Raw genomic sequence first — 23,845 nt, forward strand, 5'->3', positions numbered from 1 at the left:
GCAGGGTTTCATTAGGGTGAGAATTAGATGACGTGACCTCTGACCCCATGGTTTGGGTAGGGGTGCCGGGAATGTCGGGGCCCCGGGCCCATAAGATCAGTGATATAGTAGAGCATAACGCACTGTTTTCTGACCGGCTCTTCCTCCAGGTCAGCCAAGACGGGAAGGCGCTGCTGGATGTGCTGCAGCGGCCACTGAGTCCCGGGAACTCGGAGTCCCTGACGGCCACCGCCAACTACTCCAAGGCTGTCCACCAGGTACTAGACGTGGTCCACGAGGTCCTCCACCACCAGCGGAGGCTTGAGAGCATCTGGCAACACCGCAAGGTCCGGCTCCACCAGAGGCTGCAGCTCTGCGTGTTCCAGCAGGACGTCCAACAGGTGAGCAGCGCAAATCCACTCGCTCCTGTTACTGACCGCCGGAAATCTGGTGCAGCATTGAAAATGTTCGCGGAAGACATCTTGTGTCCTGGGGGGATGTTAATTAAAACACCCGGGACAGTAAATGTATCTCTGGCTACCAGAGGGTTAAAATCGCAGGACAAGGTCCGTCGGTCTCTGTCAGAGCGACTCGTTAAGCGATCGGAGCCTCTGAGTCGATTAATTAACTCGACTTCCTCGTAGCGCTGATTTTGATGAATCACGTCTTAGGAAGAAAAATGCATTTCTCTGCCCGTGGAGGTGATTATTGATCGCCGATCACCGCGGGAGCAGATTGATGGGTCCTGGAGATCGCGGCAGCCACGTTATTGGCAGGAAAATTTAAATTTAACAATTTTCATGCCATCCTGCAAACAATACGGGAGAAAAAGTAAAAGTGACGTTTATTGAAGCCGAGGAACTGACTAATTCAGGATCTTTTGCCATTTTAAAGGCACAGGATCCTGGCCAGGCTACGGCGCTGTCAGTGTCTCCTGTCTGTGGCGCTGAAAGGGTTAAAGCAGCGCACGGCAGAAGTGACGTTGAGCTTTCAGTTCCACCGACACACGTTCTGCCTCCGCTGTGAGCGGAACACAATACGCCTCGGATTCGAGTATGAGAAATAGTTTTACAGTTACCATGGCAACCATAATTCCCATTCCATCAACAAAGAGAAATGATTACACGCTCCATCATCTCGCCATCCCCCATCGTTAACCTTTTCCCGTCTGGATTAATGTGACTTGATGATTCCTTTAGCCGTAGTCTGCATTAGCGTCACTGCGCCATGCGTCCTTCATGCATGCGCGTCTGGTCACCTGCGCTCAGTGGCCCTTGGTCAGGCCAGATGGTGTCAGGGAGCGTAGGACGCGTTGTGTAGGTAGCTTCATGGCGAGGGTGTGATGGCGTGTGTGGGGTTAATGGTGAGCGTGATGGGACAAGAGATCTACAGCCTACAGATCTACAACCCATTAACCCTTTCTGTTACCTGCTGTCAGCTTTATCATTTGGAATTACTCAGTGGTACTACGGCTGCAGAAATTGGGAAAAACTGAAATTTTTAGAGATTTTATGCGGCAGAGTGTAAGCTCTTGGCACACCTTCGATCTGATATAACGTATTATAATCCCTGCACAGGCTGTGTGAATTAACACGGCTTATCAGGCGTGTCACTGACATGGCTGCAGATTACAGCACGTGCTCTAGGCATGTTTCATGACATATGCATGCAGTTACTGTGAGTGTTCAGAAGTCACGCGTGAGTTGCAGGCTGTTACAATGTATCTGTATCTGCCGGCTGACGTGCGCCACCTGCTGGTCCGAGGCACTCATTACATGCTCTGGGGGTTTAAAGCTGAGATCTCAGCTTCTCCGACCTCTAATATCTGACAAGTATCGGCGCAGGGGGGCGAGAGAGAAGCGGGGAGCGAGAGAGGCGTGGGGGGGGGGCAAGAGAGAAGCGGGGAGCGAGAGAGGCCCGGGCAGCGAGAGACGCAGGGAGCGAGAGAGGGGCTGGGGGGCGAGAGAGGGGCGGGGGGGCGAGAGGCCCGGGCAGCGAGAGACGTGGGGGGCGAGAGAGGCGCGGGGGGCGAGAGGGCCGGGCAGTGAGAGACGCAGGGGGGCGAGAGAGGTGTGGGGGGCGAGAGAGGCGCGGGGAGCGAGAGAGGCGCGGGGAGCGAGAGACGCAGGGAGCGAGAGAGGGGCGGGGGGGCGAGAGGCCCGGGCAGCGAGAGACGCAGGGGGCGAGAAGGCGCGGGGAGCGAGAGAGGCGCGGGGGACGAGAGGCCCGGGGAGCGAGAGAGGCGCGGGGGGCGAGAGGCCCGGGCAGCGAGAGACGCTTCCGGTAACACGTGACGTGTCCACGAGTTTGTTGGCTGACGTTCCGTTTCTTTTTGTCGCTGCAGGTTCTGGACTGGATCGAGAATCACGGGGAAGCTTTCCTGAGCAAACACACCGGGGTGGGGAAGTCATTGCACCGAGCGCGAGCTCTGCAGAAGAGGCACGATGACTTTGAGGAAGTGGCGCAGGTATCGCCGCATGGCACTGGTCCCTCGGCAGGGGGTTAATACACGGGGGGTGGATGGGATGTTTCAGCTCTAACTCTCCCTCGAGGGTTAATAAATAGACCATCTGACGCAAATGGGGTAGATTCCAAAAAAAATCGCACCCTGATGGGAATATCTACAGAGGAGGGACGCCCTGGAGACTGAACCCGATCCAGTACATCACCCTCCATAGACTAGCGGGGGGCTTCTTCAGAGAATGGGGCAGAACTGTTTCCCTTTGTGGACAATTAACAGGCATTTAGTGTTTTAGAATCAGATAAAATGCATTAATAACCCCTCCAGCGTAATGGGGTAATGCGCATGCGCTGCTGCAGCCCGTGCCAGATTCATGCAAATTGCATGTGATGAGTCTAGTGGGAGTCTTCAGTAACCATGGCAACCTCCCATAGCAACCATGCGCCACGCATCCCACCAGCATCCACCCCCAGAAACCCACTCCATGTGCCGTCAGGGGCTAATTTTAGTCCTTAAACTATAGCAGCTCCGGCAATCAGCTGGATGGAGGGGGCAGAAAGTAGCTGCCGTGTCCTAAAATCCACACGCGGCCCCTCACCTCCCACCTCTGCTAGATGGGAGCGCTACGGCCGCAGCAGGCGATATTACGTGAGCTTTAATGCGTTCCGTACCGAAGACCCCTAAACACATTAACTGTTTCTATAGCAGTTTGGGGCCACCGGGGCCGTCCGGACACCTAATCATAGAGACACGATCTTTCACGTCTAGTCGCCCGTCTCTCCTGCTGTAAAAACCTTAATCAGTCGTTGGTCTCGTCTTAGATTCAGGAGCCGTATGTCTATCCCATGCATGTTTAATACCCTCATTGTATTACCCTCTACCACCTCTGCTGGGAGGCCGTTCCATGCATATAGGGTCTCATCACTATTGGAACCCCCTGGTCCTGCCGTCCTAGTTCAGGGGTTCCTGGGTTATCTGACAGCTGCTGCCATTGAATTACAGATTAACTCATATTGGTAAAACTGGAATGTTTTGTATAAATTTATAACCCGAGGTGGGCGAAGCTGGGCGGCCGCTCAGGCTGCTGCAACGTGACCGGTTTATGTTCCCTTTGAGTGAAGGCAGAGGGGCGGCCTTGTACCACGGGTGGGGGAAGCAAAATTAACAAGTCGGACCCCTTCACGGTGAACGCGGTACCAACCCAGCCCTCACGCGGTTAATTTTGGGTCCCCCCAGAACACGTACACCAATGCCGACAAGCTGCTGGAGGCCGCCGAGCAGCTGGCCCAGACCGGTGAATGCGACCCCGAGGAGATCTACAAGGCGGCCAGGCACCTCGAGGTCCGGATCCAGGACTTTGTGCGACGTGTGGAGCAGAGGAAGCTGCTTCTGGACATGTCTGTCTCGTTCCACAGTCACACCAAGGAGGTAAGAGGGTCCGTGGGGGAGAGTGGGGGCCACTGGAGTCTCTGTCCGAGGCTGCTGCCTCCCGGGGGTTCTGTCTGAGGCCGCTGCCTCCCGGGGGTTCTGTCTGAGGCCGCTGCCTCCCGGGGGTTCTGTCCGAGGTCTCTGCCTCCCGGGGGTTCTGTCCGAGGTCTCTGCCTCCCGGGGGTTCTGTCCGAGGTCTCTGCCTCCCGGGGGTTCTGTCCGAGGCTGCTGCCTCCCGGGGGTTCTGTCCGAGGTCTCTGCCTCCCGGGGGTTCTGTCCGAGGCTGCTGCCTCCCGGGGGTTCTGTCCGAGGCTGCTGCCTCCCGGGGGTTCTGTCTGAGGCCGCTGCCTCCCGGGGGTTCTGTCCGAGGCTGCTGCCTCCCGGGGGTTCTGTCCGAGGCTGCTGCCTCCCGGGGGTTCTGTCTGAGGTCGCTGCCTCCCGGCGGTTCTGTCCGAGGTCGCTGCCTCCCGGGGGTTCTGTCTGAGGCCGCTGCCTCCCGGCGGTTCTGTCTGAGGCCGCTGCCTCCCGGCGGTTCTGTCTGAGGTCGCTGCCTCCCGGCGGTTCTGTCTGAGGTCGCTGTCTCCCGGCGGTTCTGTCCGAAGTGGCCGTCTGTCACTCAGTAAGGCTGTCTGTGTTCCCAGCTGTGGACGTGGATGGAAGATCTCCAGAAGGAGCTGTTGGAGGACGTCTGTGCCGACTCGGTGGATGCCGTTCAGGAGTTGATCAAACAGTTCCAGCAGCAGCAGACGGCGACACTGGACGGCACCCTCAACGTCATCAAAGAGGGAGAAGACCTCATACAGCAACTCAGGTGAGTCCGCACTCCACGGTGACTGCGCATGCGTGATCCGTATGACCTCTGAATGTAATCCGATAGTCTCCAACTGGGATCTCGTGGCCTCAGGACACTCTTACTCCATTTCCAGTCCACATATCGTCCTGTGGCCGGGATATTTTAATTCTGTCCGGCGGCCCCGTGTGGCCCCTGCTTACAGTCCTCATCCTTCTGGCCCCTTTGGCCCGTTTACAGGGACTCCGCCGTTTCCAGCAATAAGGCTCCGCACAACAGCTCGATCAGCCACATCGAGACGGTGCTGCAGCAGCTGGACGAGGCTCAGGTCCAGATGGAGGATCTTTTCCACGAGAGGAAGATAAAGCTGGACATCTTCCTGCAGCTGCGCATCTTCGAGCAGTACACCATCGAGGTGAGGGCACCCTGCCAGCGCCTGTGCCTGCGCGGACCGCCTGCGAAAACAGTGGTCTGCCATTTCATTGTATCTTACTTTTAAGGGAACTTAGTGTTATGGAGAAAGATTCCCAGCTTCGTTTCCTGGGCCATTTTTCCTCCTTTCGCAGGAGGCTGATTTCAGTCTGGGGCATCTGATAGAGGGAGCCGGCTGGTGGCGCAGCCCGTGGTGCCTCCCTGTACCCTCACGCTGGAAGTTCTGTGCCGGCGGGGTATATGGCCAGCCGGCTGGTTTAAGGAGCCGATAAAAGAGGCAGATTTGGGTAGTTGGTCTGTTTCATTCTGCTAATTACGAAGTTTGGGATGTTTTTAATTCTTTTTGATAATTATTTTCGTAACATTTAAAAGGTTAATCGAATTCTGCTCTCCCCACGTGAGTCGGCGGCAGGGATATTTAGAGCGAGTGCGCCAGTGAATTACTTCCCCCAGAAAACAGCACTCAAAACATCTCATGCAACACTCATGGGAGCGATCAACTTAGTACAGCAAATTAAAATGCGGTGCCTGTTCTTAACCATTTAATTGTCAGACAGCGCATCGCAGGGGTAACACAGCTTCTTCTAACGATATGCCGGACGCATTTATTGCAGTTGCGGTGCATTTGCTGGTTGGGCTTTTGCGTTGTTTCCTTGCAAGAAGTCGCGGCGGCTCGTCCCATACCCGCTGGCGTGACCGTTTCATGTTACATGTAACACGCAGGTGACGGCGGAGCTGGACGCCTGGAATGAGGATCTTCTCCGACAGATGAACGATTTTAACACGGAGGATCTGAACCTGGCTGAGCAGCGGCTGCAGCGGCACAAGGAGCGGAAACTGGCCACGAACAACATGACGTTCGAGGTGATCCAGCAGGGGCAGGACTTACACCAGTACATCATGGAGGTGCAGGCGTCAGGTAACGCGTGTCCGTGTCAAATCTGTGGCTGTCTCGCAACCTCTGCGACGGTCCGGGACATAGTAGGGTAGATATTGCACTAATGGAACGTGTATAGTCTCTCTCGTTGCGGTGTCAATCGTTGCAGTGTCGCTCGTTGCGGTCTCTCTCGTTGCGGTCTCTCTCGTTGCGGTCGCGCTTGTTGTAGTCTCTCTCGTTGTGGTCTCTCTCGTTGTGGTCTCTCTAATTGCGGTCACGCTTGTTGCGGTCTCTCTCGTTGCGGTCGCGCTTGTTGTAGTCTCTCTCGTTGTGGTCTCGCTCGTTGTGGACTCTCTCGTTGCGGTCGTGCTTGTTGTAGTCTCTCTCGTTGCGGTCTCGCTGCCTCTTAATCTCTGCTCTCTGATCTCAGGTATCGAGCTGATCTGTGAGAAGGACACGGACCTCGCCACGCAGGTCCAGGAACTGCTCGAGTTTCTCCACGACAAGCAGCACGAGCTGGAGGTGAACGCCGAGCAGACCCACAAGCGGCTGGAACAGTGTCTGCAGCTCCGCCACCTGCAGGCCGAGGTCAAACAGGTGAGTCCTGCGCTGAACGTGGCTACAGCTGTGCAGCGATACGGCCGCCTTCCGCTCAGCAGCGACTGAGATCTTAATCCCTTCTTACCCCTAACAGCCACTGGAGACTCCCCCCGAGTGCATCTCACCCGGTAACGAGAGCCGCGTGTGTTTAATGGGCTTTTGGGGTTCTGGATTTGCCGGCCCCCGTAACACACAGAATGAAATGTTTCTTTTGTGCTGCCGGCCCCCGAGGAGCTCGGTCACTGCCCCCCGGAGTCCCTCATTCTGTCGTTTTCTTTCAGGTTCTGGGCTGGATCCGTAACGGGGAGTCCATGCTGAACGCCAGTCTGGTTAACGCCAGTTCCCTGTCGGAGGCCGAGCAGCTCCAGAGAGAACACGAGCAGTTCCAGATGGCCATCGAGGTGACTTCCGCTGAACGCATTCCTAGATCTGCTGAGTATTTAGGGAATTCCACGCGTCGTGCAGTAATCAGAGGGGTCGCGTTCCCCCCACAAATCCTCTGCGTTGGTCGCATGAAGCTAAATGTTCTCGGGGCCCGGTAGATGCTGCCATGGTGGTCAGGGCCCGGTAGATGCTGCCATGGTGGTCAGGGCCCGGTAGATGCTGCCATGGTGGTCAGGGCCCGGTAGATGCTGCCATGGTGGTCAGGGCCCGGTAGATGCTGCCATGGTGGTCAGGGCCCGGTAGATGCTGCCATGGTGGTCAGGGCCCGGTAGATGCTGCCATCGTGGTCAGGGCCCCGTCTTCTCCTTTATACCCTCCGGGTTCTATGCGAGGTTCCAGAGCGCAGAGTGTTGGTGTCAGCCGTGGGATCTCGGCTCGTTGTTACAGCTCGAAGCCCAAGCCGGGCCAACATCTCGCCCGTCTGTCTCTGATCTCACGTGTGCCACGCGCTGCCGGTCACCACAGACACGCGTGTGCAATCTTGTTTAATGTGTATGAGACCTTTGTGCAGCGGAAAGGACTGAGCTGCGTCCGCTACCCAAAACCCTGCACGGGGCTGGAGGACCCCCGTAATGTCTGGTCGTTGGTGGAAAACCACGCCGCAGCCCCCCAGACTCCGGCCCGTATTGTGATGATCTGATGCAGCCGCTCGGGGTATTCACGCGCATTCTCTTTATTCTCCCCGTTTCCGCCGCAGTCCCTTTTCCACGCCAGCTCGCTGCAGAAGACGCATCAGAGCGCCTTGCAGGTCCAGCAGAAGGCCGAGGCTTTGCTGCAGGCCGGACATTACGACGCCGACGCCATCCGGGAATGTGCCGAGAAGGTGGCGCTCCACTGGCAGCAGCTCATGCTAAAGATGGAGGACCGGCTGAAGCTGGTGAACGCGTCCGTGGCCTTCTATAAAACCTCGGAGCAGGTCGGTCCGGAGGGGCTAACATCCAGAGAGAGATGCGACGAGGGGCGTGCGATGCGGGGCAGGAGCCACGGGATACGGCAGTTAGAGGGTAACGAGTATCACGGAACTGGAGAGATAATACATGACAGGGATATGCGGGGGGCCGGTGTGACAGGGGGCCAGTGTGACAGGGGGCCGGTGTGTCCGGTCGCAGAGAAATCGTGGCTCGTTTAGATGGGTTATACGGCGTAAGGGATGGGAGTTCAGGGTAGGTCGGACTCTGATAATGCCCCAGCCGGGGTATCTCACGAAGGCGTGTTGGTATTTAATGCCCCTCCGTGTGCCTCAGGTTTGCAGCGTCCTGGAAAGCCTGGAGCAGGAATACCGCAGAGACGAGGACTGGTGCAGGGGCCACGACAAGCTGGGGCCCGTGGCTGAAACGGACCATGTGATGCCTCTGATCAGCAAGCACCTGGAGCAGAAGGAGGCGTTTCTGAAGGTGAGGCTGTTAGTTGCCCCCGTGATCCGTGGGAAGGGGTATCTCCGTACCGTCCGGGTCTGATGCCCCCGTCTCTTCCAGGCCTGCACGTTGGCGCGAAGGAATGCCGAGGTTTTCCTAAAATACATTCACAGGAATAACGTCAGTATGCCAGGAGCGGCCCCTCACACGCGTGGCCCCGAGCAGCAAGTCAAAGGTGAGAGGCCCCTGCCGGACGTGTCACGCGTGTGGCACCGCGTTGGCCGAGCCGCATGTAATGCGTTTAGTGATCCCGTGTCTCCTGCAGCCATCCTGAGCGAGCTGCTGCAGCGGGAGAACCGCGTTCTGCATTTCTGGACCTTGAAGAAGCGGCGCCTGGACCAGTGCCAGCAGTACATCGTCTTCGAGAGGAGCGCCAAGCAGGTGAGGGAGGAGACGCAGGGAACGCCGACCGGCAGCGGCCGCCACGTGGGTAACGACACGGCGGCTCCCGCTTACCTGCAACCACGCATCTTACTGATACCCCAGTACCTTAAACTGTCTCTCTTACCTCGCACTCCGGTTACTGGGGTGTATGACCGCCTGTATCGCACTAATACCCGGGTAACTGAACTCACCTGTACTGTGCTAATACCCGGGTATCTGGGTACCCCTGTACTGTATTAATACCCGGGTATCTGGGTACCCCTGTACTGTATTAATACCCGGGTATCTGGGTACCCCTGTACTGTATTAATACCCGGGTATCTGGGTACCCCTGTACTGTATTAATACCAGGGTATCTGGGTACCTCTGTACTGTATTAATACCCGGGTATCTGGGTACCCCTGTACTGTATTAATACCAGGGTATCTGGGTACCCCTGTACTGTATTAATACCAGGGTATCTGGGTACCCCTGTACTGTATTAATACCCGGGTATCTGGGTACCCCTGTACTGTATTAATACCCGAGTATCTGGGTACCCCTGTGTCGCACTAATACCCGGGTATCTGGGTACCCCTGTACTGTATTAATACCCGGGTATCTGGGTACCCCTGTACTGTATTAATACCCGAGTATCTGGGTACCCCTGTGTCGCACTAATACCCGGGTATCTGGGTACCCCTGTACTGTGCTAATATCCGGGTATCTGGGTACCCCTGTACTGTATTAATACCCGGGTATCTGGGTACCCCTGTATCGCATTAACCCCCGGGTATCTGGGTACCCCTGTATCGCATTAACCCCCGGGTATCTGGGTACCCCTGTATCGCATTAACCCCCGGGTATCTGGGTACCCCTGTATCGCATTAACCCCCGGGTATCTGGGTACCCCTGTATCGCATTAACCCCCGGGTATCTGGGTACCCCTGTATCGCATTAACCCCCGGGTATCTGGGTACCCCTGTATCGCATTAACCCCCGGGTATGTTTGTGCTGCGCAGGCGTTAGACTGGATTCAGGAAGCGGGGGAACATTACCTCCTGACGCACTCGTCTCCCGGGGAGCGCATGGAGGAGGCTCAGGAGCTCCTGAAGCAGTATGAAGAGTTCCAGATCCCGGCCAAGGTAATAAAACCCGGAACGGCCTCCGCAGCAGCTCATCCGGTCCATTAACCTCTTCCCTGCCGGGGTCCTCTCCATTCTGTGATATAATATCTAACCGGAAAACACGTATGTGTGTATGTTCGTGGAGGCACCTGACACGTGTGTGTGTTCCCACATGCTTCTGACACGTGTGCATGTGTTCCCATATGCCCCCCCCCAGTTTAACGCCTTCACCGCTGGAGTTTAGTAGGGAAAGGGTTAATATTTTCTGTAGTAATTATGTTATTTCTCTCGAAAGCAAACGAAGGAGAAGGTGAGGCTCCTGATCCAGCTGGCCGACAGCTTCGTGGAGAAGGGCCACGTCCACGCCACCGAGCTGAAGAAATGGGTGACCACGGTGAACAAGCATTACCGGGACTTCTCGCTGCGCATGGGCAAATACCAGTGTGTGCTACACCGGGCCCTCGGCATCAGCACCGAGGTACTTTATCACGTCCAGCGGGCGCCGCCGCCTCAGGGGGCCGGGGGGGGGTGCTGGTTTGGTTTTCACTCATTACTCAGCCCACAAATGTCACAGCCACCTCTCCTGGGAGGCAACTCCATGTACGTACTGCTCTTATTCTCTTACAGGACAATAAAGACCTGGAACTTGATATTATTCCCGCCATCCTGAGCGACCCGGAGGTGAAATTACGAGACGCCGGCCACGAGCTGAACGAAGAGAAGAGGAAATCGGCTCGGAAGAAAGAGTATGTGGCCGAGACGCGGGTTTAGTGGTTGGGGTCTATCCGCAGGGAGCCACGGATCAGGTCCTGGGAAGCTGTCCGTCCCTGGCCCCCGCCATTGCTTTCTGCCATCATGGGAGCCACCTGTAGGGGGCATTCCCCCCCCCCCCGCGTGTCGCTTGCATGGCCGTAGCGCATGGGCTCGGATATTTATTCCAAATAATAGGACTGCGGGCCTCTCTAGGATTCCAGGGGCCCCGTGTGCAGCGATTCCGGGGCCAGTGTTTGAAACAAGGAGTGGGTTTAATGATGGGACCCGGCAGACGGGGAGGAATAATTTGATTTCCCGAACACTGGGAGCCCCAGGAACTTTGTCCTGGATGCCCCCGTATGATAATCTGCCCGCCGTGGGGCCACACGGCCCCTCGCTGCTCCCCCGCTGACTCTTTCTTTGCTTCCCTGCAGGTTCATCATGGCCGAGCTGCTGCAGACGGAGAAAGCGTACGTCCGGGACCTGCACGAGTGCATGGAGGTAACGGCTGGGAAGGGGGATGGGGGGCCGCACGGATACCCCCCGGCAACGTATTACTAACGAGCTTCTAGCATCGAAAGTCAGTGCCCCCCCCGGGGGGGGGGGTTGGGTTGAGCGAGCCGTGCCGTTGAGTTTATTGGCCCCGGGTTGGGGTATTAGGATTTGTAGCCCCCGGTGCTGATCCGGGGATTCCTTCCCCTCCAGACCTACCTGTGGGAGATGACGAGCGGCGTGGAGGAGATTCCTCACGGGATCCTCAACAAGGAGCACATCGTCTTCGGCAACATCCAGGAGATCTACGACTTCCACAATAAGTGAGCGCGGCCGCCACGTGCCCCCCCGTCTCCGTCTCCTCCCCGCGCCTCTCCCCCCGTCTCCGTCTCTCCCCTCCACGCCTCTCCTCCACGCACCTCTCGTCCCCCACGCTCCCCGGCTCTCTCCTCTGCGCTCCTCCTGTCTCTCCTCGTCTCTCCTCCTCGCTCCCCCGTCTCTCCTCCTCGCTCCCCGTCTCTCCTCCTCACTCCCCCGTCTCTCCTCCTCGCTCCCCCTGTCTCTCCTCCTCGCTCCCCCTGTCTCTCCTCCTCGCTCCCCCTGTCTCTCCTCCTCGCTCCCCCTGTCTCTCCTCCTCGCTCCCCCTGTCTCTCCTCCTCGCTCCCCCTGTCTCTCCTCCTCGCTCCCCCGTCTCTCCTCCTCGCTCCCCCGTCTCTCCTCTTCGCCCCCCTTCTCTTCTCCTCGCTCCCCCCGTCTCTCCTCCTCGCTCCCCCCGTCTCTCCTCCTCGCTCCCCCAGTCTCTCCTCCAGCCCGTACTCACGCAGTCTGTACTCACGCTTTGCTCTCGGTGTCTTTCGCAGCATCTTCCTGAAGGAGCTGGAGAAGTACGAGCAGCTGCCGGAAGACGTGGGACATTGCTTCGTCACCTGGGTAATGTCACATCCGCGCATCTCCCCCCCGGCATTTATAATACCCCCCGGCAGTTATAATTACCCCCCGACACGGTAACGCGGTAAATGTGGAGAAACGCGGTAAATGTGGAGCAATCATCCGGAGCATGGTTGCTACAGTGATTGCTCCACTTCCTGTCACTTTGCACCAGAATTGCACCTGCTGCGTGGGACTCGCCTGTCTTAGTTGCCCCGTCTCTCCTAACACGTTTCGCGTTCCTCAGGCCGACAAGTTCCAGATGTACGTGACGTACTGCAAGAACAAGCCGGACTCCAGCCAGCTCATCCTGGAGCATGCGGGCTCCTTCTTTGATGTAGGTACCTGGCGGGGGGCCACAGGGGCCATGGGGCACTTTGTGGGGCAGTTTCTGATCGCTCTTTCTTTGATTGGCAGGAAATCCAACAAAGACATGGATTGGCCAATTCCATCTCCTCCTATCTCATTAAACCGGTTCAGAGGATCACCAAGTACCAGCTTCTGCTCAAGGTACGGACCAGAGCGCCACGTTTAACCCCGCGTGTGCCACGTTTAACCCCGCGTGTGCCACGTTTAACCCCGCGTGTGCCACGTTTAACCCCGCGTGTGCCACGTTTAACCCCGCATGTGCCACGTTAAACCCCATATATGCCACCTCGGGTTCAGTAAATGCGAGCACCCCCTGATATTATGCACTGCGTTTCACACCTAGCGGTCTCTGGCGAGTCGGTAAAGCCCACGCAGGCACCGCTTGTCACAGAGCGTCGCGTGATATTAAGCGTGGGGGCCGTTCAGTGGAACTGGATCTTTAAAGCGCGCGTCTCTCCCGCAGGAGCTCCTCACCTGCTGCGAAGAAGGGAAAGGAGAGATTAAGGACGGCCTGGAGGTGATGCTCTCCGTCCCCAAGAGGGCCAACGATGCCATGCATGTCAGCATGATGGAAGGTAATCACACGCTCACCGCGTGTCACGTGTACGTGGGCAAAGCTCTCCTTTGGCAGGAGCTTTGTTGTGTGTATCCGTGTTGCTCTTGTGTACATGTATCCGTGTCACACTCCAGCGTGTGTATCTGTGTCGCATTCTGTTGTGTGTATCCGTGTCACACTCCTGTACGTGTATCCGTGTCGCGCTCCTGTACGCGTATCCGTGTCGCGCTCCTGTACGCGTATCCGTGTCGCGCTCCTGTACGCGTATCCGTGTCGCGCTCCTGTACGCGTATCCGTTTTGCGCTCCTGTACGCGTATCCGTGTAGCGCTCCTGTACGTGTATCCGTATTGCGCTCCTGTACGCGTATCCGTGTCGCGCTCCTGTACGTGTATCCGTGTCGCGCTCCTGTACGTGTATCCGTGTCGCGCTCCTGTACGTGTATCCGTGTCGCTCTCCTGTACGTGTATCCGTGTCGCTCTCCTGTACGTGTATCCGTGTCGTGCTCCGGCGCGTGACGTGTAACACAATCTCTTCCCCGCATTCCAGGCTTCGATGAGAATCTGGATGTTCAGGGGGAGCTGATCCTTCAGGATTCCTTCCAGGTTTGGGACCCCAAATCCCTGATCCGGAAGGGGCGCGACCGCCACCTCTTCCTCTTCGAAATGTCGCTCATTTTTTGCAAAGAGATCAAAGACTCGGCCGGTCGCAGCAAATACGTTTACAAGAGCAAGCTGCAGGTGAGCGCCCGCGCATGGTGCCGCCGCGCCACGGCATGCGCCCCCCCCAAATACTGCCGCGCCATGGGATGCCACGTAAACCTGACACCCGACACCTGAGACGTGGACAGCGAGGGCGCCGCGTCACCCCAAAACACGCTTACAGATTCTCTCCCCTTTCAGACCTCAGAACTCGGGGTGACGGAGCACGTCGAGGGAGACTCCTGCAAGTTTGCCCTCTGGTCGGGCCGCACGCCGTCCTCCGATAACAAGACGGTGCTGAAGGTGAGTCCGCGATACCGAGTACACGCACTCAGCCTCTGAACCCCGATACCGAGTACACGCACTCAGCCTCTGAACCCCGATACCGAGTACCCTCACTCAGCCTCTGAACCCCGATACCGAGTACCAGCACTCAGCCTCTGAACCCCGATACCGAGTACCCGCACTCAGCCTCTGAACCCCGATACTGATGACACGCACTCAGCCTCCATCACGACGTGAGATTATAATTTATGCCCATGAACACTCGGAAATAAAACACGGACTTTCAGCGAGTCGCACTTCATGAACGACAAACAAAAAACAAATGAAGCTTCTTTACCCACAAACAGCCGAGATCCGCCGCCTGGGGGGGGTGATGTTGAAAACAGACTCCGCCCCTCAGAATATTTAAAAGACCCTTTCATTGGGGGGGTTCGGGGTATTTTAACACCTAACGTGTTTCTTTCCAAAGGCGTCCAACATGGAGGTGAAGCAGGAGTGGATCAAACACATCCGCGAGGTGATCCAGGAGAGGATGATCCACCTGAAGGGGGCGCTGAAGGAGCCGATCCAGCCACCCAAAACCCCGGCAAAGCAGAGGAACAACAGTAAGAGGTAAACTTCGGGGCCGCGGCTCACGGTTTAATTTATTTCTGCCGGTGAACGCGGAACCGGCTTCTCTGATAATAACTCATGTAAGCTTTCAGGACCTCGGAGGTCTCTTCTTCAGAGTGTCACAGCAGCTCCGTTGGTTAGGTCCATGCGCGTCTCTCTCTCTCTCTCCCAGGGACGGCCTAGAAGACGGGGACAGTCAGGGGGACGGAAGTAGCCAACCGGACACCATCTCCATCGCCTCGCGGACCTCGCAGAACACCGTAGACAGCGACAAGGTAGGACGTGACTTTACTCACTCTAACACCAAACACTTACACATACACACACTCCCTCACACCACCCTAGGCTTAACCCTGACACTCATTTACCATATGCTGACACACACTGACGCTCACACCGTCCACTGACACACACTGACCCTCACACCGTCCACTGACACACACTGACCCTCACACCGTCCACTGACACACACTGACGCTCACACCGTCCACTGACACACACTGACCCTCACACCGTCCACTGACACACACTCTAATACCATATGATGACACACACAATCATGCTAACACTGTACATTCACACCCACACTATGCACGAACACACACACTCGCTTAATACACATACACACCACGTCCCTCTCCCATCATCACTGCAGCTGGCCCAGCTGGGCACCTCGGATTTTGGGTGCGACTGTGGCCCCCGTTTTAGCGCTCCGCCGATGTACACAGTGCTCGGTGTAAGTGAGTATGTACTCCGAGCGCAGCACGCTTTGGCTTCTAAGACTGTGTGAGTAATCTGTGTGCAGAGTGTATACTGGGACGGAGACTGGTCATACTGGTAATACTGGTATTATACGCATCATATATATATATGTGATGTCTCTGGGCTGGCGGGGTGGGGTTGCTTTCAGACCCGCATATATAATGGGTTTATAGCTGGAGGGGCGTTTCATTGTAACGATGTTTGTACCGGCTGTCTCTCTGGCGGCTGTCTCTCTGGCGGCTGTCTCTGTGTGATCTCGCGTGTTGCAGGCAGTCTCTTACCTCTGAGCCCTGACGCCTCCTCCTGCACTCATCGGCGAGCGGTTATGTTTTGCCCCTGAGTGAGGGCAGTAAACGCAGTCTGTGCAAATCACAAGACGTTCCTGACGCGCATGTGATCTGCTGCAGGCAGTGACAGCGTAAACGCCGCTCCGTGCAGCCTCTGCGCGGGTCACACGCGTGACACAGGAGGACACGCTGCACACACGGGGACACCATGAAAAAGTGGCTTAACCCCAAGCCACCCAGGAGGGCAGTATCTGTAAGTAGTGACCACCTATACCCTGCGGCCCCCGGGGCATCTCCGACCAAGGAGCTTCCTGTCTAAAGCTATGCAGAGATTGGCCGAGCTCCTCGGCAGACGGACGGGACGCCCCGTCACACTAAATTCCCCATTCTGAATAGGAGAGGGTTAAATAAAACGTTTGCGGGGGGAGCCGGGCATAATACGTTAATGCTTTGCCCCCGTGGTGTACGGAAAGGGTTAAGTTCAAGTGAAAAGGGCCTTTCTTGTCCGGTTGACTTTCTGGTGCTGTGGGGTTAGGCAGGGGAAGGGTTAAATCGCCACTATATTCTAATGCACGTTAAATGCATGTTATTGGGGCACAAAGTTTAACCCCTTTCATGCCAAGAAGTTCCAGGTAAAGGTGTGACACTGTATAGTGATCCTGAGTATAAGCACTCCGTACTTTATAGTGATCCTGAGTATAAGCACTCCGCATTGTATGGTGATAATGAGTATAAGCACTCCGCACTGTATAGTGATATTGAGTATAAGCACTCCGCACTGTATAGTGATATTGAGTATAAGCACTCCGCACTGTATAGTGATACTGAGTATAAGCACTCCGCACTGTATAGTGATCCTGAGTATAAGCACTCCGCACTGTATAGTGATCCAGAGTATAAGCACTCCGCACTGTATAGTGATATTGAGTATAACCACTCCGCACTGTATAGTGATACTGAGTATAAGCACTCCGTACTGTATAGTGATCCTGTATAGATTGCATGGGCAAGTGTTCTGCCCCGGCTGTGCGAGGGTTAACCCCCGATCCCCAATCTTGTTATGGATTTTTAATGCCGTTTGAGGGCAAAGTCCGGATACAGTCAGCGGGAGACGCCCTTCCCGGGGCAATTGGAGTCTGTATGGGGTGAACCCAGGGTAAGGGTGGAAAGCCGGCCCTAAATGTGTGTACAATTCTGCATTAACCCCTTCGCTGCCTGAGGAATCCCCTCCATCCACCCATCTGTACCGCGCCAAAGAATACGTTGGCACATTATACATGCTTACCCTGGGGCAGGATGATGACCCGTCTTTTGCCCCTGAGCAGCAGGTGCAGATTGGGCTCTGGGGCTGAGAGAGAATACGGGGGGGGGGGGGCATATAGGAAATGCACCAAGAGTGCATAGAATGTTTATAGGGGAATAATTCACAGGCGCACGCACATTGGGCTTGAATGACTAAATGGTGATTGGCGTCTGCCGGGGTATGATATTAGAGGAAATGCCCGTTTTCCTCCTTTCTGTTTGAGACCGGGTACGGAGCCGTGTTGTACGCGTCAGGGGCCCCAGACTGCGCGCCCGCCCGCCTTATATTACATCATAGCTCCAGGATTCGGCCTCTCAGCCAATCATCACGTAAGAATTCACAGCTCTGCCGCAGCACCCAGCAAAGGGTTAATTGTCTGCCGGTTCCATTAACCGATCCCGCCTGATCCATCCCTGACCTTGTCCTGTACCTGCAGAAATGACAGCGTTTCTGTTTGTTAATGGTACCACAAAAAGGAAGGGGTTAATCTGTGTTGCCGTGGAAACTCGCTATCAGCTGAGGGGCAGTGATGTCAGAGGCAGCGGATTCACACCTGTCGTGCTCCCAGCGGCTGCGGGATCCGCTTCCTAACTGGATCACTATATACGGGGGATTCATGGGGCCAGACAGCAACTACTCCCTAACTGGATCACCAGGCAGGATCAACAGGGAGAGATCCACTTCCTAACTGGATCACCAGGCAGGATCCACTCTCTTACCAGATCAATCGCAAGGGGCCCTGGGTAAGATCTGCTTTGTAACTGGATGTTCAGGCAGGGGGCACTGGGCGGAATCTGCTCTATAACTGGATCACTGGATTCATGGCAGGATCCGCTCTCTGGATCTCTAGGCGCTGGGATCCAATCACAGGCTGAAAGCTCTTCTCTCTGTGTAAGCCGTAGGGTGGTGCGCAAAGCCTTGTTTAGCTGACATGGGCATTTGTAATATTGGTGGCAGAAGATCTCCTGTGATCCTGCGCAGTGTATTAATCGCTGTGACCTGCAGATCCAGAACATGCGCAGGATCCAGTACAGAGTTACCCCGCAGAGGGCAGCAGCAGCCTCGGCGACACCCTGTTACCCCATTCATAGAAACGCCTCTCTGTGGGATTTACCTCCAGCACCAGAAGGTCCCCAGGAACCCGATCTGCCCGCTCCGCGGGGCCCAGAACCCAGTTTAGATTCCGTTTGTTTATATGGCGGCAGCAGATGCCGTGGCGCAGTTACCAAAAACATTAAAACTGACGATAAGATGAATGCATGTTAAGACCGGAGGGGGGCTGTCCCTGGGAGCTGACAATCTATTCGCTGCCCTGGTGTGACTCGTGTATTCACGGACGCGGCTGACGCTCTCCCCGTTCTTCCGTGTGTTTCAGCTTTCCGGCGGCTGCGAGCTGACCACCGTGCTGCAGGACTTCATCGCCATTCACAGCAATGAGCTGAGCATCCAGGGCGGCCAGACGGTGGAGCTGCTGGAGAGACCGAGTGACCGTCCCGGCTGGTGTCTGGTGCGGACCACCGACCGGAGTCCCCCCCAGGAGGGGCTGGTACCCAGCAGCGCCCTGTGCATCTCCCACTCGCGCAGCAGCATAGAAATGGAGTGCTTCTTCCCAAGCGGGAAAGGTGAGTGCATACGGAGCATACTCATATTAGGGGTGTTAGGGGTACACTCGCAGTATAAAGAGGGGTGTTAGGGGTACACTCGCGGTATAAAGGGGGGTGTTAGGGGTACACTCGCTGTATAAAGGGGGGTGTTAGGGGTACACTCGCAGTATAAAGAGGGATGTTAGGGGTACACTCGCAGTATAAAGAGGGATGTTAGGGGTACACTCGCAGTATAAAGAGGGATGTTAGGGGTACACTCGCAGTATAAAGAGGGATGTTAGGGATACACTTGCAGTATAAAGAGGGGTGTTAGGGGTACACTTGCAGTATAAAGAGGGGTGTTAGGGGTACAGTCGCAGTATAAAGAGGGGTGTTAGGGGTACACTCGTGGTATAAAGGGGGGGTGTTAGGGGTACACTCGCGGTATAAAGGGGGGTTAGGGGTACACTTGCGATAAAAAGGGGGTGTTATCCCCAGGGTAACGGGGTAAATGATGCTGTCGTGTTATTTTATGGAGCGCGGAGACGCAGGGCAGGAATTCTGCGCAGGATGCAGAGGCTGCGCAGCTCCGACGCCAACCACCAGAGGGCGCTGTCCGCCCTTTGCATTCTCTTCTGTGCCTGGAGTGAGGACAGCGGGGAGGGCAGTTTTGGGGTCTGTCTGGGTGTTTATACGCGTTGTTACTATGTTTGTTGTTGTTACTATGTTTGTTGTTGTTATGATTGTTGTTATTATGATTGATTGTTGTTATTTATAGAGAGCCGGTGGATCCGGCGGATTAGTTGAGGTCTCGGCAGGGATCTGTTAGGCGAGGTTATTCCCCCCCCCCTCCGGGACACGTTCCTGAAATGAGGCAAAAATTGCGAAAGTTTCCATCGGCTCCTCTTCCAGCCAGAGGGACAGGAGGCCACGGGTCGGGGCCACGGGTCGGGCCACGGGTCGGGGCCACGGGTCATCCTCCTCGGCTCACAAATAGGCCATAATGTGGAGCGACGTCTGCGTCGGCTCTGCCTGCGACTCCCAAACGCTCGATAAACCCAGAGGGTAAATGCGGCTGATTTCTGGCCCTTGTTTTGTCTGCGTGTTCTGGACGGATCTATAGAGAACTCCACTTTGAAACACCGGGTACCCTGTGAGTGCATAGATTCTTTCTATCAGTCAGCGTTACTGTTTATACTTCTACACTATCATCGGTTAACGCGAGCGCACCTGGTTGGATTGTCTTATTTACTAACCCAAGGTTTCCCGTGGCCCGGGTTCCCAGAACGTTCTGCGGCGCGGAGGGTTTTCCGTGGAACGCGGCGGCTGTTTCCTGATCGCGGTTCAGTCTGTAGGCCGGTGTCTGGAGGGGTTGCCGTTGGTAACGGGATGATTGGGATATGTTTGGGGGTTCTTGGTGGTTCTGGATATGGGGCCCCCGCCTCGCCCCGGGGCCAGGAAGCAGATGTTGGGCCGGTCAGTCGGACGCGCGAGGAATCGCTGAAAGGTTTGCTGACTCCGGACACGCTCTGCCCTTCCCCCGCAGGCTGCGTTACCCAGAACGTTACCGTGATGTCATACCCGGGTATTCAATGCGGGGAGAAAACACACTTTAACCCCCAAAGTCCCAGAGAGGCGCCTCATTTTACTTTTCTTACTGTTTCCTTTGGTGACGTCTCGGTGACTTTGGGGTGACGTCTCGGTGACTTTGGGGTGACGTCTCGGTGACTGGGGGTGACGTCTCGGTGACTGGCGGTGACGTCTCGGTGACCGGGGGTGACGTCTCGGTGACTCTGTCACTCTCTCTCACGTCTCGGTGACTGGGGGTGACGTCTCGGTGACTGGGGGTGACGTCTCGGTGACTGGCGGTGACGTCTCGGTGACCGGGGGTGACGTCTCGGTGACCGGCGGTGACGTCTCGGTGACTGGAGGTGACGTCTCGGTGACTGGCGGTGACGTCTCGGTGACTGGGGGTGACGTCTCGGTGACTGGCGGTGACGTCTCGGTGACTGGGGGTGACTCTCTGTCACTCTCTGTCACGTCTCGGTGACTGGCGGTGACGTCTCGGTGACTGGAGGTGACGTCTCGGTGACTGGGGGTGACGTCTCGGTGACTGGGGGTGACGTCTCGGTGACTGGGGGTGACGTCTCGGTGACTGGCGGTGACGTCTCGGTGACTGGCGGTGACGTCTCGGTGACTGGGGGTGACGTCTCGGTGACTGGCGGTGACGTCTCGGTGACTGGGGGTGACTCTCTGTCACTCTCTGTCACGTCTCGGTGACTGGCGGTGACGTCTCGGTGACTGGAGGTGACGTCTCGGTGACTGGGGGTGACGTCTCGGTGACTGGGGGTGACGTCTCGGTGACTGGGGGTGACGTCTCGGTGACTGGCGGTGACGTCTCGGTGACTGGCGGTGACGTCTCGGTGACAGGAGACTCGCGTTATTCTGTGACTCGGAACCTGAATGGGGTGAGATAAGGCAGATAAACAGCGATTCTGTGACACCTGGCCGAACGCGACCCCTCAGCAACCCGAACATCGGCCTCCGGAGACCACCGGCACAGGACGGGTTAATGGTGACCCTCCGCATGCCGGGCTGCATCAGTCAGAGGGTTCAAGGTCCTGGCAGCAATTCCTGGGCATCTGGCCGCCCGCTGGATGCCCCGTTTAACCCCTTGTTACCGGTGGGGCGTGTTGGGATTGCGGGGGATTCTGGATTTTTGTCTGTAGGTGGGCTGAGCCGGACCCCCGAGCAGCCCGCCCCCCGGTTTAGTGAATAGGAGAAGCCGCCGAGTCCTGTCTGTTCCGATGAAGTCACTGAAGGAGAGATGAGTTAAAATCACACTGCGTTCAGCGAATCAGCCCCACGGACAAACCGTAACCTGACCGTTACATTAAACCTATAGCTTCCAGTGCTGAGCGCCCTGCTCGGCGCGGCCCCTTCTTCTCCCGCGGCCCCCTCGGCACTTCCAGACGATACGAAGTAGCTGGATGACCTTGTGGCGGTTAGTGACAGCTGCTTGCTGGGGTTGAAGGGGTTAAGGGGCAGGATGGCGGCTGTACCCCTGTTGTGTGTCGGGGACACTGCTCCTTTGTTGCCGTGGCGATCGGCGGCACAGCGACATGCATATTATCAGCCGGGGTGGAAATCGGAGACGTTCTGGGCTTAATTACAGGCGGCGGCGGCTCGTGATCAGCGAGGAAGTCGCGTAATTTGTGTTTTTAATAAAAATATTTCTAATATTTAACGTAACGATGCAACGCTACTTAACCCTTTGAGCGCCATTATGCACGTCTGTGGCACTCCGAAGGTTAATATGGTGCCAGGCAATATGTCTCCCCAACTGACTGGACTGTAACTCCCATGATGCTCGTGAAATACCCCTTTATCACCCCCCCCTGTTATGTTTATTTACCCCCAATGACCTCAACCAGAGAGAGCAGGAAAGGCAGAGATTAACCCTTGATTAAGTTATATGTGCGTCAGGCTGTGTGTTGTTGCCCTGGGAGGGGGTATAGGGGCAGGTTCTCTCGGCTGTGTGTTGTTGCCCTGGGAGGGGGTATAGGGGCAGGTTCTCTCGGCTGTGTGTTGTTGCCCTGGGAGGGGGTATAGGGGCAGGTTCTCTCGGCTGTGTGTTGTTGCCCTGGGAGGGGGTATAGGGGCAGGTTCTCTCGGCTGTGTGTTGTTGCCCTGGGAGGGGGTATAGGGGCAGGTTCTTTCGGCTGTGTGTTGTTGCCCTGGGAGGGGGTATAGGGGCAGGTTCTCTCGGCTGTGTGTTGTTGCCCTGGGACGGGGTATAGGGGCAGGTTCTCTCGGCTGTGTGTTGTTGCCCTGGGAGGGGGTATAGGGGCAGGTTCTCTCGGCTGTGTGTTGTTGCCCTGGGAGGGGGTATAGGGGCAGGTTCTCTCGGCTGTGTGTTGTTGCCCTGGGAGGGGGTATAGGGGCAGGTTCTCTCGGCTGTGTGTTGTTGCCCTGGGAGGGGGTATAGGGGCAGGTTCTCTCGGCTGTGTGTTGTTGCCCTGGGAGGGGGTATAGGGGCAGGTTCTCTCGGCTGTGTGTTGTTGCCCTGGGAGGGGGTATAGGGGCAGGTTCTTTCGGCTGTGTGTTGTTGCCCTGGGAGGGGGTATAGGGGCAGGTTCTCTCGGCTGTGTGTTGTTGCCCTGGGACGGGGTATAGGGGCAGGTTCTCTCGGCTGTGTGTTGTTGCCCTGGGAGGGGGTATAGGGGCAGGTTCTCTCGGCTGTGTGTTGTTGCCCTGGGACGGGGTATAGGGGCAGGTTCTCTCGGCTGTGTGTTGTTGCCCTGGGAGGGGGTATAGGGGCAGGTTCTTTCGGCTGTGTGTTGTTGCCCTGGGAGGGGGTATAGGGGCAGGTTCTCTCGGCTGTGTGTTGTTGCCCTGGGAGGGGGTATAGGGGCAGGTTCTCTCGGCTGTGTGTTGTTGCCCTGGGAGGGGGTATAGGGGCAGGTTCTCTCGGCTGTGTGTTGTTGCCCTGGGAGGGGGTATAGGGGCAGGTTCTCTCGGCTGTGTGTTGTTGCCCTGGGAGGGGGTATAGGGGCAGGTTCTCTCGGCTGTGTGTTGTTGCCCTGGGAGGGGGTATAGGGGCAGGTTCTTTCGGCTGTGTGTTGTTGCCCTGGGAGGGGGTATAGGGGCAGGTTCTCTCGGCTGTGTGTTGTTGCCCTGGGACGGGGTATAGGGGCAGGTTCTCTCGGCTGTGTGTTGTTGCCCTGGGAGGGGGTATAGGGGCAGGTTCTCTCGGCTGTGTGTTGTTGCCCTGGGAGGGGGTATAGGGGCAGGTTCTCTCGGCTGTGTGTTGTTGCCCTGGGAGGGGGTATAGGGGCAGGTTCTCTCGGCTGTGTGTTGTTGCCCTGGGAGGGGGTATAGGGGCAGGTTCTCTCGGCTGTGTGTTGTTGCCCTGGGAGGGGGTATAGGGGCAGGTTCTCTCGGCTGTGTGTTGTTGCCCTGGGAGGGGATATAGGGGCAGGTTCTTTCGGCTGTGTGTTGTTGCCCTGGGAGGGGGTATAGGGGCAGGTTCTCTCGGCTGTGTGTTGTTGCCCTGGGACGGGGTATAGGGGCAGGTTCTCTCGGCTGTGTGTTGTTGCCCTGGGAGGGGGTATAGGGGCAGGTTCTCTCGGCTGTGTGTTGTTGCCCTGGGACGGGGTATAGGGGCAGGTTCTCTCGGCTGTGTGTTGTTGCCCTGGGAGGGGGTATAGGGGCAGGTTCTCTCGGCTGTGTGTTGTTGCCCTGGGAGGGGGTATAGGGGCAGGTTCTCTCGGCTGTGTGTTGTTGCCCTGGGAGGGGGTA

General features: G+C 56.7%; 1 pseudogene; it reads left to right on the plus strand.

The window, feature by feature from the left end:
* The window catches only part of LOC149272770 (kalirin-like), a 31,844-nt pseudogene extending 12,303 nt beyond the window's left edge, over window positions 1-19,541 (plus strand).
* The last annotated feature ends 4,304 nt before the right edge of the window (window positions 19,542-23,845 follow it).

The sequence above is a fragment of the Sceloporus occidentalis genome, unplaced genomic scaffold (genome assembly GCF_023333645.1).
Source record: "Sceloporus occidentalis isolate IW3139 unplaced genomic scaffold, rSceOcc1.0.p SCAF_420, whole genome shotgun sequence".
NCBI lineage: Eukaryota > Metazoa > Chordata > Lepidosauria > Squamata > Phrynosomatidae > Sceloporus > Sceloporus occidentalis.